The sequence below is a fragment of the Stigmatopora argus genome, chromosome 7 (genome assembly GCF_051989625.1).
Source record: "Stigmatopora argus isolate UIUO_Sarg chromosome 7, RoL_Sarg_1.0, whole genome shotgun sequence".
In the NCBI taxonomy this organism is placed as follows: Eukaryota; Metazoa; Chordata; class Actinopteri; order Syngnathiformes; family Syngnathidae; genus Stigmatopora; species Stigmatopora argus.
Window position 1 is genome coordinate 10,665,217 of NC_135393.1, and position 17,678 is coordinate 10,682,894.

The window sequence follows — 17,678 nt, forward strand, 5'->3', positions numbered from 1 at the left end:
ATATTTTGTTGACGGAGGTTGTATTTTTTTTCTGCTGCCATCACAGGAAAGTAACACTACAAATCCAGCAGATCCTAAAATGGTATTATTGTAACTTACTGAAATATTCAAGGAAAGACCACTAGGCTGCAGGGACATTGTCTTGCAGCTAACGGCAATGAATTATTTCGCAAAAGTCACATTAGTTAAAAAACCATATGAACAGATGAATGACAGATTTTTGGTCACGAAGGTCACGTAGTTATTTTTTTCTGACTTTGAAGTAGTGCTAGAGATTAAGAAATTGAACAGACCAGATTACATCCAATATTGGACAGTGCTGCATGAGACACAACACAGCATGTTTCATTGTCCCAATACTTAAGTCATTGTGGTGAAATTATTTCAGTCAAAAAGGACAAGCCAAGGTGGTGTAGTACAACTTTTAAACTGCCTAATGAGCTTTAATGTGCTTGATTAGGCCTGTGCAGTTGTCCAATTACTTGTGCCTTTTGTGCGGCTATTATGAAGATAGAGGAGAGTTTACCCACCATGCATGGTGCTTCTGAATGTGGCTTTTAGCACTCAATCATTCACCATATCTGTTTCATGGTGTCATTAAACTGTTGTCTAAATTGCAGGTTAAACAGCTTCCTCCAGATATCTTCTGTGAATCATAAATTCATTAAAACATGTCTGCCTTTACCTTGTTAGAATAAAGGGGCATCTTATTTTGCACATCAGTTCATGCCATAGAGTACAGCAATAACACCAGATATTTGTCTCACCTTCATCCTTTGCCAGCAGCCCCTTTCCCAGGTTGATGTGTAGTTTCCACTTTTACTATTGATGTTATTCTCTCAATTTGTCTTTTCTGGGGCCTTGCTGTCACTCTTTTTCTTGCCATCTACCCACTCGCTCCAACTTTTGTTCCATCTTCCTCCTTCTCCTCCTCTGTGTATATGTATTCTCCCACCCTCTCCAGCCTATTCACACACCTTCCCTAGGCACAGGGAAACACTGCAGCAAGTAAAAATAGAGAAGGTTACCTTTCACGTTCAATTTTTAAAGGAATTTTTAAGACGTTTTTTCAACATGATTAAAAAGGAACACTGCTGACAAGGTCATAGAGAGATGTGCTCGAGCAAAGCGGCTGGTTCAGATGCCCTTAGGGATGTGTTGCTGATTCTGAGACGTAAGAAAAGGGTTTAAAAGACAATATAAATATCTGCCCCAGAACAATGTTTCTAGAGCCCATGCTCCCAGACAAGTGGTGGACTTAACTTGGCTATTTAATATTTCACTTAACAGCTGTCATGTTATTTGAGACAGTGCACATTATTGCCATATGTGTTGCCTCACTTCTGTATAGGAGCATTTATTGGTACTCGTGTCTGAAGCCTTACTAAGGTTTAACATTCTCGCTTTAAGCAGCTTGGTCTCACAAGAGACCAATTATCTGGCAGGGTTATGGAAAAAAACCCAGTACAAGAGATGGGAGATTGTGTGGGGCTCTGACAAGACTCCAGCATATTTCCTTCGGCGTGCTGTTTGTGTATCTGCATGTATATGCATGTGTGTCTGCATTATTAATCATTGGAAAAACTCATTAGCTAAGGAGGCATTTCTTATAAACAGCAGCTTTTATCATGTTTACTACCCCCAAAATTTCAAAGCACAACACATTTCACCCAATTTACAGTTAATGTGAAGAGTTGGGGGTCATGAACTGCAGTTAAGCTGTAACCCCCATAATGTTAACACATTCTGAATGTGTCCCAAGTGCTTGGTAACACTAACTATAGCAAAGACTGACAGGGCTGCAGCGGGACAAAGTGAAGTTGGTGTTTGGAATCTTACATTCAGAATGCGTCCGTCTCCAGAGGCATGGATGAATGGCCTGATTCTCTCTCCACCTCACATTTTTGCCATGACTTTCCAGCCATCTCTTCCTTTTTTCAAACTTTCTTGCCATTCCTATGCTCAGAATTTGTGCTATTTTTCCTTTTCCTATTGATTTTTAACTACAGGGTCACAAAAGCCAAGTTGCACATTTCTGACATACCTCTCTATGAAATCACACATTCATTCATTTATCTTCAGTACTGCGAAACCTCATAAGGGAGCCTAACCCAGTCAACTTGGGGCGAAAGGCAGACAACACCCCTAGACTGGTCGCCAGTAAGCCGCAGGGAACCCAGATAGACAGACGACCATTCACGCTCCTCAATCATACCGCCACCAGCGGGAATCGAGCCTGCGCCTGCCCGCACCAAAAACATCTGTTGGGAAGAACATCCGGCTGGTGTTCAGTCATTTCTTTTGTTCATATTTTTATCTATCATATCAATTCACTGACGTTAAATTAAGATACGGTGAAGTATTAACCTAATGTAGAAACCAAGCTTAATCACAATAAAGATTGACTTCTATTCCACATCTTTTGTCAAATGTTAGACCATCCCTTTTCAACAAGTATCCACACATCACATTTGTTTTATGTCAGCAGAGGGAGAAACTGTCAATACAAATCTTGAATAGTTAATGATAATAATAAATATTGAATAGTAACCAGATAATTTGCTCTTCACTGAAATTTAAAATCTCATATGGATTTTTTTTTCTACCTTTAACACTTGTATGCCTGTCAAATATTGTCAGATAAGATCTTGATTTGTTTTGCGTTTGCAGGAAATAGCTGAAGAAGGTAGACATTTCTTTCGGTAACAAAATTGTCCAAGGGATAAAATGAATGTCAATACACGGTTACACTTATTGATGTTACAGGTGAGAAATATTTCAATCTCAGTTGAGACCTGCACTTTTGTAAAGAAATAACATGACTTGCTTTGAATTCATAGGTATAAAAATGTTATTGCAAATTCTGTTGCATTTGACTTTAGAGGACTTGAAAATGTGCCATTTCTGTGAGTCAGGCAGCATTTATTGATGAGGTGGACAGATTTCAGTGTGAAGGGTTTCTGCTTTTTATCTGCTGAGTCATGCTTTATATCACACCTCTCAAGTGGAGCAGTGACATCTCTGGGACATTGGGCCATGGAGAGAACAATCTCACCACTGTGTCATCTTGACACATTTTGACTATATTTTGATAGAATATTCCACACAAATTAAATGATAAAAATATTTGTTAAACAGTATTCAAAAGCTAAACTATAAGGATTCATATAGATCTGTAACTATTGAAATTGTAAAAACAAAAAATAATTCATGTAATGTTGTGGATCAGCATTCTTTTAAACCAATGATTTAATGGGAGAACAGGTTTTGGGGGATGGCGTATGACTTAATGGAAAAACGGTATGTAGACGAGTACTTGTGTTTAGTCTTCAATAAAATGAGCTACTTTCTTTTGTCTCCAAGCTTTGCATTTCCTTTTTGCACATCCCCTCATTTGGTGTGCACCACCCCTCTTCTTCCTCACCTCTCCTTTCACCGAATGACTCCCTAGAGTCCAACCTCGCTCCAACAACTGTCTACAGGCTTATTTTAAATCCATTCCTATCGCTACATCTTGCCTCTTTAATACTCAAAATGGAAAAAAAAGCGGGAGAAACATGTACACATAACTTCAATTGATGCACCAAAAAGCATGGGGGAAATATGTGGCGGGATAAGGACATAAACATGCAACTCATGCTATTGACGGATTGATGGCAGTACAGCATGCACAACATTAAACACCCCAGAGCTAAGGGAGGTTAACAGTCAAGACACATACACATTCAAAGACCAGTCCCATGTGTTCACACGCCTTCTATAATTAGAACTTGGTTTAATGCAAAGATGCTGCAGTCAGCAGATCCGTATGCATCCTCGTAAAACTCCTCTTTAAAATTGCCAACTGCATTTCAGATGTGGAATAAGTCAAGGTCTCATGCAGAACAATGATGAATTGTTGTTAAATGAATGGAGTTTGTATGTCACCAAGCACCAACTGAGAATGTAACTGTAAGGATCGGCACAAAATACGGGACAAATGTACTGTCACGGAGGCTCAGACCGTGTTGAGGTTGTCTTCAGCACAGAACAGAAGCACATGGGAATAAAAGAACCAGGTAGATGGCAGGGTCCAAACGCCCATTTCATTAAACATATTCTCTTGCCAAATTGGTGTGTTCTTCCAGGTGGGTAGGCTGTACCTTGACATACCAAGTGCAAGTCAACTTTTCACCGAGCAAACTCACCATACTTGTAAAATGACCAAAAAAAGCAGTCAATTCAATTTCTACCCACGTCAGGTATTGCAAACTAGCTATTTTCCCCTGTGACCAGTTAGTTAACATTATTCCGATGTTATTGTTCATATCTCAAAGTGTCATTTTGACCATCATCTTTTTCCAACGCAACATGAGATGCTGAAACAGTGTCAGCATTTTAACCTGCAACTATGTCTGACTTCGAAACAAGCGCTAGGTGGGAACGTAATCTATAATTTACGTCCACTTCTTGTGAGCATCTGTCAGGATGTTGGGCATGTAGGTGTGTGTGGCAATTGGGGGGGTTGTGGAGGTTGGGGGATAAGTGTGTGAGAGTGCGTGTCACTTTCAAATCTGTGCATACTGGAGATTTTACAGAAAGGGCAATAATAACACTAACAGCTTGATAAGTTCCTCAACTGTCTTCATCTTTTGGAGGAGATGGCAGAACCGTTTTCACCTACATATGTGTTAGCGACTAAAATGAGTCTACCAGCTTTACTGCAATAAATTGTGCTCTATATTTAGGACTGTGCCTCTTTGGTATCTGCAACTAAGTGAGAAGTAAGGCTGGTTGAATGGTCTAAAGGGCTCCTAGATATGAATGTGAGCATTAATGAGTGTCCATCTCCTTGTGTCCTGTGATTGTCTGGCCACCCATTCAGGGTGTCCCCCGTCTGGTGCTCATACTTGGCTGAGATAGGCTGCAGCACCTTCTGTGACACTTAAGAGGATAATCAGTTTGTAAAATGAATGGATAAATAAAAGGGTTACTCCTAAATATTTTTCTTCCTTTTTTTAACTAGACTTTCTAATGGAGATATTCATGATCTTACAATAAACTAGATTTGGTGGGGCACCACCCCACTATCCCTTAGCATAATTTGTAAGCCACTGATTGCCTTTTGTGATCAAGCTGATAATTTTGATGTTTTTAATTATGATGATGATGACGATGATGATGATAATGATTTACAGGCTTTGGGTTTTATTTGCTTGAGGCCTCTGCATGTCTGCATTTATATGCATATAAGTATGTGTGCATATTGTATGTAGAAAAGACAGAGTCTAATAAATAGACATAAAGTCCCTTGATGTAAATATAGAAGACTGTAAAAGCCATAACCACACAGCTTAACATGTCCAGAGGGCTCCAAAACCACAGATCTTGAAGAAGAGTTACATAGCATGGAAAACTATCCCAGGCTCTTATGTTCATATATGCAGAAATAATTGAATTATTCATCTTATGATATATTTATATCAATAAATTATTAAAAGCAGTAATGCAGTGATGCCAAGGCAATTAATAGCCAAACAATTTTATTGTCTTTTGTTGTTGTTTTTTATGTTGTTCTCGCTTCCTTTTAATACATGTGTTTTGTCACCTCTCCACTGTAAAACAGTGCCAAATATTTACGATAATATTGTACGTTGACCTACTATTGATCATCCAGACTATAGCCCCAGACACCCACATACTGTAGCTGTACACAATACGTACTCAATCACTAATAGGAAGTTGTAATGTTGCAGCGCTACCTGTACGGGTGCAGAAACACACACACATCCAACACACAAACTCTCTGCGGTGCAAAGCTATTCATCTGCCGGTAGGGGGTCAAGGTTTGAGTAATGCCAGGATCTCTTGGCTCAGTCACAACAACCTAAGTGTGGCTGTTTGAAGTGTAGGTGTGTGGGTGTGCACGTACGTGTGCATGCGTTTGGGAGTGTGGGTGGGCTTGTGTGAGTGCATGTGTCAAGAGGACAGGGGCAAAAGGGCAGTTAAAGTGGAAAGGAGAAAGCACAAGGTCTGAGATGAGCCACAGCAGTTCAGCTTGCCCTGTGTGATTGCTTTGAGAAAAGTCCAATGAAGTGAAGGGTTCCAGATTTTTTTTATATTAGAGAGGGTTACATTTGTCAACAAAAATGAGCACAAACACCTAAAGAATTACCAAATGGTATAAAGAAACAGCAGCTGCAAAGAGTGATGAGGATGAAATCTGATGTCAATATGTAGAAGCACGGGTATCAGCGTGTTTGTAGGGGAGTCCATCTACTTAAGAGCATTTGTGTGCAAGCCCTGGCAACAGCAGAGGGGCAGATGCTGTCAGCACTGCATGCCTACTGCTCTACAACCTTCTGCGGAAATGTTTCTGTGCCAGCCCGAGCGCTCATCCACAACCAATTATATGGCTGAGCCCACAGAGGAACTGAGCTAATGTACACACAGGTCATGTACACACTTGAAAATATATTTTATCCATTCACACTATTTAGTACAAACTTTGGGACATCTATAATCACGCTTTATCATTGTTTCAGGGACTTAGTTTTTGTTTTTTTCTCGGACATCCCCTCTAACCACTCGAAAACAATAAGTAATTTTAAGGGAAGACAATTTACTTTTGAAATGGAAAAATCCTGGCTTAGCATAGAAAATTATATTAAAAACATTTATTTTAAAAAAAAATGCTTCATTGATGCTTGAAATATTAGGGCTGGTTTATTTATTAATTGAGGTGCACATTTTTCATATTTCTCCTTTGAAGTCTTGAAACACTTAGATTTAATACATTATGAAAATGGCTTGAAAAGTTAAGTTGAGCAAACAATGAGTGGTAGTCCTGATTGTATTCGGGTATATTGTCCTAAATGAGAAATTCTGGAATGTAAAGGAGAGTTGTATTGCTTAAAGGTGGTATTTGCAGTTTATTTCAGATGCCAGCAAAATTTCAATATTTAAACTCACTTTACACCAAAGATTATCATGCCTCTGACCAAACTATGCCCGCATTAACTCAATCTTCTTCACTGAGCACCATTTAAAATTTTATGAGTAAAAATGTAAACCATCTAAAATTAAATGCAATACAGTGACTAAGCTATTGTGGCTTTTTTAACATGTGAAACCTGGCTCAGCAAATGGCCCATGCCTATATTTTACTGTCCACACTTCTCTACTGTCCTATTTTTTTTCTTTTTTATTTAGTATTTTTTTAGTACTCCTATCAGTTGTCAGTTTCCAGACAGGCTGAACTCGATCCGAGCATGTCTTTTGGCCATATCACACAGTCCTGTCCAATATGAGATTGTCACTTGCCTGCTGCTGCAGCCTCGATCACTTTACGGGACTCCATCAAGAATTGAGAAGGGTTCTGTCACCAAAGAACACCTACCATGTAGGTATCAAAGTATCTACATTACCTGTTCATTTAATTAATGTTCCCACTGAATAATCTTCTTGATAAGAATGGAAAATGCTGTAATAAAATATTTAGAAAAAACTTTGATAACTCACTTTAACTAAAAAAAATAACTTTTTATACTTGACAATCATGGATGAATTAATCAAAAACAATTCTGTATATTTCCAATGATAGCCTCATAATAATAATAATAGCAGATCGACAGCAAGAGTATCAGAATGATATTGATAGTTATTTTGTTGAGACTACATTTGGTTTACAATACTTAACATTTCTAAATTAATAATAAATAAATGCTTTAAAAAATCAAATATACGAGCGATAAAAAAGATAAGTAAGTAGGAGTTATTGGATGAGGTTATGATAGATGGAATAGAGAGGATGGATGCTGATGAACTTGCAAACTTGCAAGAAGGGAATAATGTAAGTGAAACTGAAGGAGAGGTGGAAGGCTGAGAGGTAGACAGATCACAACCAAACTGAGGAGAGCCAACAGCTGTGAGTGCGCAATATGATCTTGTGGGGCACATACACTAAGTGTGCGTGTGTGAGTGTGTGTGTATTTGCGTGCACACAAAAATGCACAGGGGCACAAACACATGCTCACACGATCCAAAAGAGCCACATTACACATGAAATATTAATGGGGCAAAGCAATCAGCAAAAATGGAGCTCGTGGAGATAGAGAGAAGCGCAGTGGGTCTAGAATGGTGGGAATGTTTGAAAGAAAAGAATGAAACCAATATCGCCTCTTTCCGTTCCTGGGGTGACATGTACACAATTCAGTAAATTGATATATATGAATGTATTTTTAATAATAACCACCATAACCGACCTTCACTAACAGCATCATTTTCAATTGATTGTTTAAGACATTAGGTTGACTCAGCATGCAATGCTTTTATAAACCTGGGGTGACATGAAGACTATTCAGTAAAATTGATATATGTATTTTGAATAATAACCCCCATAACTGACATTCCCTGACAGCATAATATACAATTGATTATTTCAAACATTAGACTGGCTCAGCATGCAATGCTTTTATAAACTGAGCAAATAAGGCAAAGTTTAATAGTCCATCCATCCTTTGCCCTAAGGGGTTGAAAAAACATAATAGTTGATTTGAATAATGGATTTCACACGGGGTTTTTTACGCCAGATGGCCTTCCTGACACAACCCACACATGGAAACCAAACCCTTGCCTGCAGCAGGGCACTCAAACCACTGGCCTACCACCTAGGTACAAACAAACAGTCGTTCACAGTAGCAGTTAATTAATGAAATTGGAGCATATCCTTAAAACAAATACAATTGCAATTTATGTACTACATTGTAAATTTATTTTAAAAAAGCTTGTGTCTTTATAAGACTTATGCAATCAAAGTAAGAAGCATTCATTTTTTTATTTCTGTTACACAGTGTATGCCCCTATTGAATCCAACTGCATCCTACAGTATGTTGGGCTCCTCTAATGGTGAATGGTATGACATATGTCACAGATCCTGAAGACAAGTCTTTCCAACCAGCAACTTGGTTCTAATACAGTGGTACAAACTTTGGGCCCATTATTGGCTAAGACCCAATTATTAAAATATCATTGAATATGGCCTGCACAGGAAGCTTGAGTTCAGCCTACATTTATGTTTCACTTCTTAGGTTCATTACTAGATGGAGCTGGAAACCTAAACCGCCCTCTCTCTCGATTTGGAAGATTACAAAAGTCGAGTGATGCTGAGAGAAAATTGGTCAGGAGGGTGAAGATTCAACCGAGAATCCCCAAAAAGCAGATCTGCCAAGAATTAGAAGCTGCTGGAACACAGGTGTCAGTGTCCACAGTCAAGCGTGTTTTGCATCTCCATGGACTGAGAGGCTGCCGTGCAAGAAGGAAGCCCTTGCTCCAAAAGCGGCACCTTAAGGCTCGACTGAAGTTTGCTGCTGATCACATGGACAAAGATAAGACCTTCTGGAGGAAAGTTCTGTGGTCAGAAGAAACAAAAATCCAGCTGTTTGGCCACAATGCCCATCAATGTTTGGAGGAGAAAAGGTGAGGCCTTTGACTCCAAGTACACCATGCCTACCGTTTTGCTGCCAATGGAACTGGTGCTTTACAGAGAGTAAATGGGATAATGAAGAAGGAGCATTACCTTCAAATTCTTCAAGATAACCTAAAGTCATCAGCCCGAAGATTGGGTCTTGGGCGCAGTTAGGTGTTCCAACAGGACAATGACCCCAAACACACATCAAAAGTGGTAATGGAATGGCTAAATCAGGCTAGAATTAAGGTTTTCGAATGGCCTTCCCAAAGTCCTGACTTAACCCCCATTGAGAACTTGTGGACAATGATGAAGAAACAAGTCCATGTCAGAAAGACATCAAATTTAACTGAACTGCACCAATTCTGTCAAGAGGAGTGGTCAAAGATTCAACCAGAAGCTTGCCAGAAGCTTGTGGATGGCTTCCAAAAGCGCCTAATTGAAGTGAAAATGGCCAAGGGACATGTTAACAAATATTAGCGCTGCTGTATGTATATTTTTGACCCAGCAGATTTGATCACTTTTTTTCTGTCCACCCATAATAAAGTCATAAAAGAACCAGACTTCATGAATGTTTTTTTTCTGACAAAGAAGTATCTGTTCCAATCACTCTATCAGAGAAAAATCAGAGTTGTAGAAATAACTGGAAACTCAAGAGAGCCATGACATTATGTTCTTCACAAGTGTATGTAATCTTTTGACTACAACTGTATATTGGTGTTGGTACAAGTGAGGAAGAGTGCATCAGTGTGTTAATTCATGATGATGAAGCACTAACAGCCAGGTGTGTTTGTTCACTTACTCTCCTTACTGGCCCTTAAAAGCATTGAGTAATAATGCCATCAATCAGCAACCCGCCACCAACACGTGTTCACATGACAGAAAGGTCAAAAACATGGTGAGATTGCGAAGAATACAATTGGTATCGGTTCACGGCAGGAGTTTAATCAGAAGCAGAAAATATGGCCGTCTGTGCATGTGCACACACACACACACACACACACACACACACACAAACAGAGAGGACATGAGCAAGAGTTGAGAACATGCATTAGTGCACAGCAGTAGATCGCCTCTAATGAAGAGAGGAAACATTGTGAAACAGAGTGTCTAGGCAGGTGTGAGAAGAAAAGTAGCAAATAATGAGATCAGCGCTGCCAAGATTACAACACTTTCATTGCAGTTCTTAATCTGCTCATCCACCTTTTTTTCCAAATCAAAGGAGATCATCCTTTAATTTCCTGAACTGTACCACCAAGGTTTTGCGTCTATGTTCCGGTCAGTGTACAACAACCAATGTCAAATTGTATAGTGTTGGTCCTTTATTATGGGCTTATGAGAAAAAAAATCTAAAAACATGTAAGTGTAGTTTTAAGTAGAGCAGTACGTTTTGTCTTATAATGCATATCAATGTAAAAATTGACTCCTTTATGGTAACCTGGTATAGTGTAACCGTATCTTTTGTACAATAAGCCTAAGTAGAAAATTATAATGGAAGTATTTCTTAATGGGTTGCTTAATTGTAGTGCCTTATATTGGTAGAAAAAATAACAAATGAATGAATAAATACATTAGTACTTAATAGTCTATCCTTCAATTCATTCTCCCATTTAATTTTTTTAACCATTTAAAAAATTTAGCTAGTGTGGATTGCAGTGGTTACCCCAGTTGACATGGAGTGGGAGGTTGATACACTGAACTGGCTGCTAGCCATTATTGGTGGGTTACAAGAGTAATTTTTTCTTATTATATGCAAAATGTTACCAAGAATCAGCATTTTATTATTTTCAAAAATTAATATATGAATCTATTGCTTGGCAAATTAAGGGCAGATCTCCTTAGAGTGAAAGTGGACCACGTGAAGTGTCAAGTCGATGCATATGAACCAACAACGTTTTTGGTTTAATCTCAAAACTAGGACGCTTTGACAATATGTTTTTAGTATGTATTCCAAATAAATCCATATAAAGTAATCATATTCTTTCAACAGCTGTGTAAGTAGAATGATGGAATGTTTGCTTCATTTTCTATTCCGGAGAAAACATGACTGTTGTACTGACAGGGAAAACCAGCTCCCGGCAAACAAAGAAGTAAAAAAGTGAAAATGAACTCTGTCCTCACCTTTTATTTGGCAAAATCTAACTTTCTGACAACCTTGATCCTTGTTCACATTTTCAGTGTGTATTTGCCTGTGCCAGCATGATTCTTATTCTGATGATGAAGGAAAATGGAGGAGGAAAGGCTTCCCGATCTTCATTAGGAATGACTAAGCTGCTTTTTCAGGCTATCAGCATTTCTGAAACCCTTTGCGCTGTGTCAGGGGCATGATGGGACAGCTGGTCAACACAGTAATGGAGAAATCTGATTAGCAACATAAGTGCCAAGTTTTGACACACTAAGAGGTCACAATTACTGCACACACGCTGTCTCTTTTGTTTTGTTGTAGCATACTCTCATTGTATGTTCACCAATAAGAACCTTCTTGGTCAATGTAAACCCTACAATCCGACCGTTGTTCAACTGTCAATCAACTGTCAACTTGATAGATAGGAAAAAAACCTAATTAATCTTCCAAGTGAGCAAATCAGGTGTCCAGCAGCAAACACATTCATGTTCAAGCACAAAAAAAATAATTAACAACCACTGCTTAATAACCATGAAGTGATGTCTCTAAAAACAAGACAGGTGCCTTGCTTTTTAGGGAAAATAGTACTCAGAACATAGAGTAAGCACAATGTTTAGAAGACAGTGCCATGAAAAAAAATATAGGAAGGAGAGTTGGAGGTGACAGAAATGAAGATGCTGAGGTAAGAGAAGAGGATTCACATGATAGACTGATATGGAAAAGTATGGTGTGCTGTCAAAATGAAAAGAAGAAAAACAATAACAGCACAACTTTAACAAATTTAACATTAGGTCCCTTTTGCTGTTGTTTTTGCTATTGTTAGATTATGTGTGTGTTAGCGTATTTCTGCTTGTCCCTGGTCATTTGCCTCATAGTTTTATTTTGACTTTTTATTTATTTGGCCAATTCTCTCTGCCTCTGAGTCTTCTGACCCCCGGGCAAAAAAATGTCATTAATTTTGCAGCAGACTCAGTTTCTTACTTTATGCTTGCAGATAGCTTTACACATTTTTCCATTCAGTGTAACATTGTGATTTCAACTACACAATGCTTTTAGCTCTTTCATTATCATTATGTCACATGTTTGCAGATTTATCAATTACACAGTGGAATTGATAAAAAAATGAGAGAGAGAATGAGAGAAAGAAAATAAGAGAGAAGAGAGAGGGAGAAAATGAGAGAGAGGACACAGAGAGAGAGACAATGAGAGAGAGGACAGAGAGGGAGAGAAAATGAGAGAGACAGAAGAGAGAGGGAGAGAAAATGAGAGAGACAGAAGAGAGAGGGAGAGAAAATGAGAGAGAGGACAGAGAGGGAGAGACAATGAGAGAGAGGAGAGGGAGAGAAAATGAGAGAGACAGAAGAGAGAGAGAAGAGAGAGAAATGAGAGAGAGAAATGAGAGAGAGGGAGGGATGGAGGGAGGGAGGGAGGGAGGGAGGGAGGGAGGGATGGAGGGAGGGAGAGAGAGAGAGAGAGAGAGAGAGAGAGAGAGAGAGAGAGAGAGAGAGAGGGAGAGGGAGAGGGAGAGAGCGAGGGAGAGAGACGAAGAAAAGAGGGAGAGAGAGTGAGTGAGAGAGAGAGGAAGAAAAGAGGGAGAGAGAGTGAGTGAGAGAGTGTGTGTGTGAGAGAGAGAGCGAGAGAGAGAGAGAGAGAGAGAGACAGGAAGAAAAGAGGGAGAGAGAGTGAGTGAGAGAGTGTGTGTGTGTGTGAGAGAGAGAGAGGGAGGGAGAGAGGGAGAGAGAGAGAGAGAGAGAGAGAGAGAGAGAGAGAGAGAGAGAGAGAGAGAGAGAGAGAGAGAGAGAGAGAGAGAGAGAGAGAGAGAGAGAGAGAGAGAGAGAGAGAGAGAAGGAAAGAAAGAAAAGAAAAGAATATTGAAATATCATTTGGAGAATAAATTAGAGTGGTGCAAATTATTTCTCATTTATCAACGAGACAAGATGAAGACTTCCTGAGGTAATTTTATAAAATGATTCCGTTCATTTGATATTAGTATGCCTTTTACTCTTATAATTCCCTTTCACGCAAGCAAAATTAAAACGCCTGTTTCGATCAGATAATAACTAAGTCAGTTAATGACTAATCTAGCAAAGAATTGGTTAAAGCACTATTTAACAGGACAAAGGCTATTTTTTCTCTTCTTTTTTGCTGCCAGTACAATTTAAACCCTCAGCTTACAAAGTACTGTTTGTCATTACAGACATGTAATAAAGCAAGTGCCATTTGTGTTCATGCTTTTCAAAGAGGATTAGTGTTTGGCCACACTTACATTACATCAGTAGGATACCTTAAGAGCCTAAAGGTGTAAATAAAGAGAGGGATAAAAACGTGAGCAGATGTGCCAGAGTAAGCCAGAGGCTGTACATATCCCACCTGACATGAGGATTGCGTTTGGGGATAAGCAAAGGATTTGGGATCATTCCACTATGTTTTGTTGCAAGATTGGTCGTCGCTGTACGGCTTTGGTTGTGGACCAATATGGATTTTTGTTGCAAATAACTGTGCGAAAAATATATATATATCGAGCAACCTTACACCCTTGAAAGGTACAGCGTGTGACCTTAATGGTAGAAACATATTGAAAAAAAACTGTCAATTTGCACAACAGCCACTGGATTTGTGAAGAAGGAAAGGCACCCACCAGATGACAATGTTTTTCTCTTTTTCTTAATACATATGTTATATTTATTACAGAATCCCAGGCTTGCCCGCACTGAAATCAGGCGAGTGAACCACTGCAACATCAGGTGGCACCTTCTACACACTAATGTTGCTGTCGTCTTGCAATGTGCTGCCAACCTACTGGGACAAACCAGGGTTCAGTGGCATGCCCAAAGGAACTTTGACAGTAGGCTGTCATTGCTTGGAATTAAATCGCTGACCCTTCGGCCCTAGGACAACTCAACTAACCACTTGTGCCATGGCCGACCTTAAACTGTTCCCCTATCAGTCAATGCCACATCCTTTTTTTTAATCTGAAAAGCAGTCCACTTTTGAAAGCTGATGGCAAACAGTTGTAGAGGGGTATGGACAGGCCACATGAGCTGAGAAGGATTTTTTCAGTGTGTGTAATGCTGTGGCGTTGTCAAACTGCACTGCCCTCATCTGCATGGCTGGAGTTCAAAATCCTTTCCTTATGGCGTAATTTGGATGAAAAGCATCAGTGTGTCTACGAAAACCAGGATGTGTTCTGATGATTCGGTTGAAGCTTCACGGTGTGAACGGGCCCTGAACCCACGTTGCCCTATCAAAGTCAAAAGAATGTAGCACTAGACTGTCAGTGATGCAAAAATACAAAACACCTAAGCTATAAGCAATGCCTTAAAACTTTTGCCTCTAGGTCAGATGTATCATAGACACAAACAAAGTACAAGACATCAAGCAAATCCAGTACTTAATTTGAATATCAGCTGCTGTTGCTAAATGCTATTAAATACGTCGCTGTCTTCATTTCCTCTGCACTTATCCTCAGTGGCCATGTGCTGAAGCTCCAATCCTCTTTTGTTGCAGCACAAACACTAGATTAGGTCTTTAGCAGGGAAGGAAGTCAATGAGGGTTAAGTTCGCCAACCACCCCCCCATCCACACAGACAAACACAAATGCACTTTACATTCAATATGCAAATTGAAGAAAACAGTTCTTTTGCTGATAAAAGAGCATCCATGATGATTTAAATCTTAATGATTTGGGAAAAACTACAGCACGGTTCACATCACTGGGCAAATTTGGCTTACATTGTCCCCACTGAAATAAAAGTGACCTTGAGATCAACCTGTACAGGTAAGAGAACCTGCAAATGTGTCCATACTTCAATCGATTTGTGCATAGCTTCCCATTAATGCCATTACCATCAATACACACAGGGTGGCCAAATAAAATGTCCAACAACAAGGAGCGGAAGTAAGCTTTTTATGTTTCTGCCCCAGCACGCATGGTGAGTGTGTATGTGATTGTGCAGTGTGCGACCTCTGCAGTTTGTCTGGTTGTGTTTACCCTCTGCCAGGCTTAAACAGCTTACTTATAGTGGTCACACAAAACTCCATCTTAGTAAATAACATTGTGTCACTAACGCTAGATACTCTGATAGATTTCTGTAAGTGATTTCACCTAAAAAAGGGCCTGGCTGACCTGATGGGAAAAATTAGAAATGCAGAGGGGGTTTAACAGAGTGGCAGCGTGAAAGCTCCGGCAGCGTTCAATATAACAGCAGCAGCAGCAGCCCGGCTGGGACTGCATTGCGCTCCTCACTGAGCAGCCCGTTCCAATTAAAGACAGAATCACGACCACATTCTAGGAGATCAAACAGGAAGTTGGATATTGTATACATCCACATTAGTTAGCATATGTTGACATGCAGTTCAAAGATGTAAAAAAAAAACTTTCCTTCTACACCAGGGGTGGCCAACTCCGGTCCTCGAGAACCACTTCCACGTCTTCCTCCACCAACACACCAGAATCAAATAGTTGGGATCGGTATGAAGCTTTTGCGAGGAAGAGTGGGCAATTCTTGCCATGTTAATGGACTCTGATCGTAAGACTAGCTGCTGTAATCTAAGCAAAAGGGGCTTCAACAAAATATTTATTTAATGTTCATCGAAATGTAAATGGTTCAATTAAAAATGGGGCAGTATTGCCATTGGGTCCAAGTTCAAATTTAACCACAGATAAGTGAAAATGTCCAAATTATTGTCATTTAAGACGTATGAGTGGGCTTTTACTCCAAAATGTGATCTGTGGCCATTTCGTCTATGTACAATTCTAGTACTATTTCCATTTTAAGACAGAGTCAGTGGGATTCAGTGCACATAATCTGTGTTAAATGACTGTAACTAACATTAATATTTACATAGCGCTAGTCAGTCTTCCCCGAAGGGCTCTATTTTGGGGATCTTTGACTGGAAAAAATGAGTTTCTCCATAACTAGGATTTGTCATAGACCCTGAGCCATGAGAGAGCAAGGTTAGGGGTGGAAGAACTGAAATGAATTTTCTTCCAAAACTGCCCATAAATGCCGTAAAAGGTCGTGCCGAGCAGCACAGGGGGTTAGCGCCAGTCACTTTGCCATGAAGGTGCATTTTTTTGCTCAAAAATTATTTCCGCTTGAGATTTAGAATTGGTTGGGGACACACCAACAAGCCAAGCCCTAAATGAGCCGTAAAAGAGCAAGGTAGGGATGGATGTTCCTTATTTCTTCCCTAAAATTATTCCTAATGGGTACGCCAAGCGAGCTCATAGGTTTGCATCCATGCTCACACTTGAAAGTGCAGTTTTTCAGCTTTTGCACCACCGCTCAGGGACATCATTAGGTCTTAAGGAAAAAGGGCATATACCCCAAGTGATCTATAAGATATCAGGCAACATTGCGCACAACCACAAAACTTAGAGAAAAGAAATCAAAGTCTCAAGAATTATTCATTATCATTTACATGAATAACCTTGAAGGGAAAACAAATCAGATCATGAATCAGAATGGTATCCATATCAACAGAATTTCGGATTATGGTGTCGGGATCTGATTGCAATTGAAAAACACGAATTATTGTTTCCTTAGTCCCAATAATCATATAATATGAAACAACACCAAGCTTATGGAGGAAAACCTTGAGAATAGTCGCACAGAAAAGAATATCAAAGGAGAATAACAAAGTAATGTGAAGTTAAGAGTTGTAGAGGACTCTCGACTCTAATATATTTCAATTTCATGCACCGCGATATTGTTTATTATGAAATGTAAGACCTCTTTGCAATAATAATAATAATAATGCTAATAATGCTAATGATAATAATAATAACAATAATGTGAATAATGCTAATAACAATAATAGGTTTATTTTCTTCACTTTTTTATTTTGTTGTGTTTTTATTTATTTTACCAAAATTGTATGTACCACTGTACCACAAACGGCTGCATTGTGTTGAAACACACCGTCTAAGATGACTACCATTTGCCACTGCAGGCTTAAGCCCAGTATAAATTACTGCAGCATGCCACTGTTATGATTTCCCACTAGGAAGTGTGCCAACGAACGCCTCTTTGACACAAAGAATGAATGAAGCCTTTCCCCATTGTTGTATGCCCCCTCTCCTCCCACTGCACCCCAGCCCCCCAC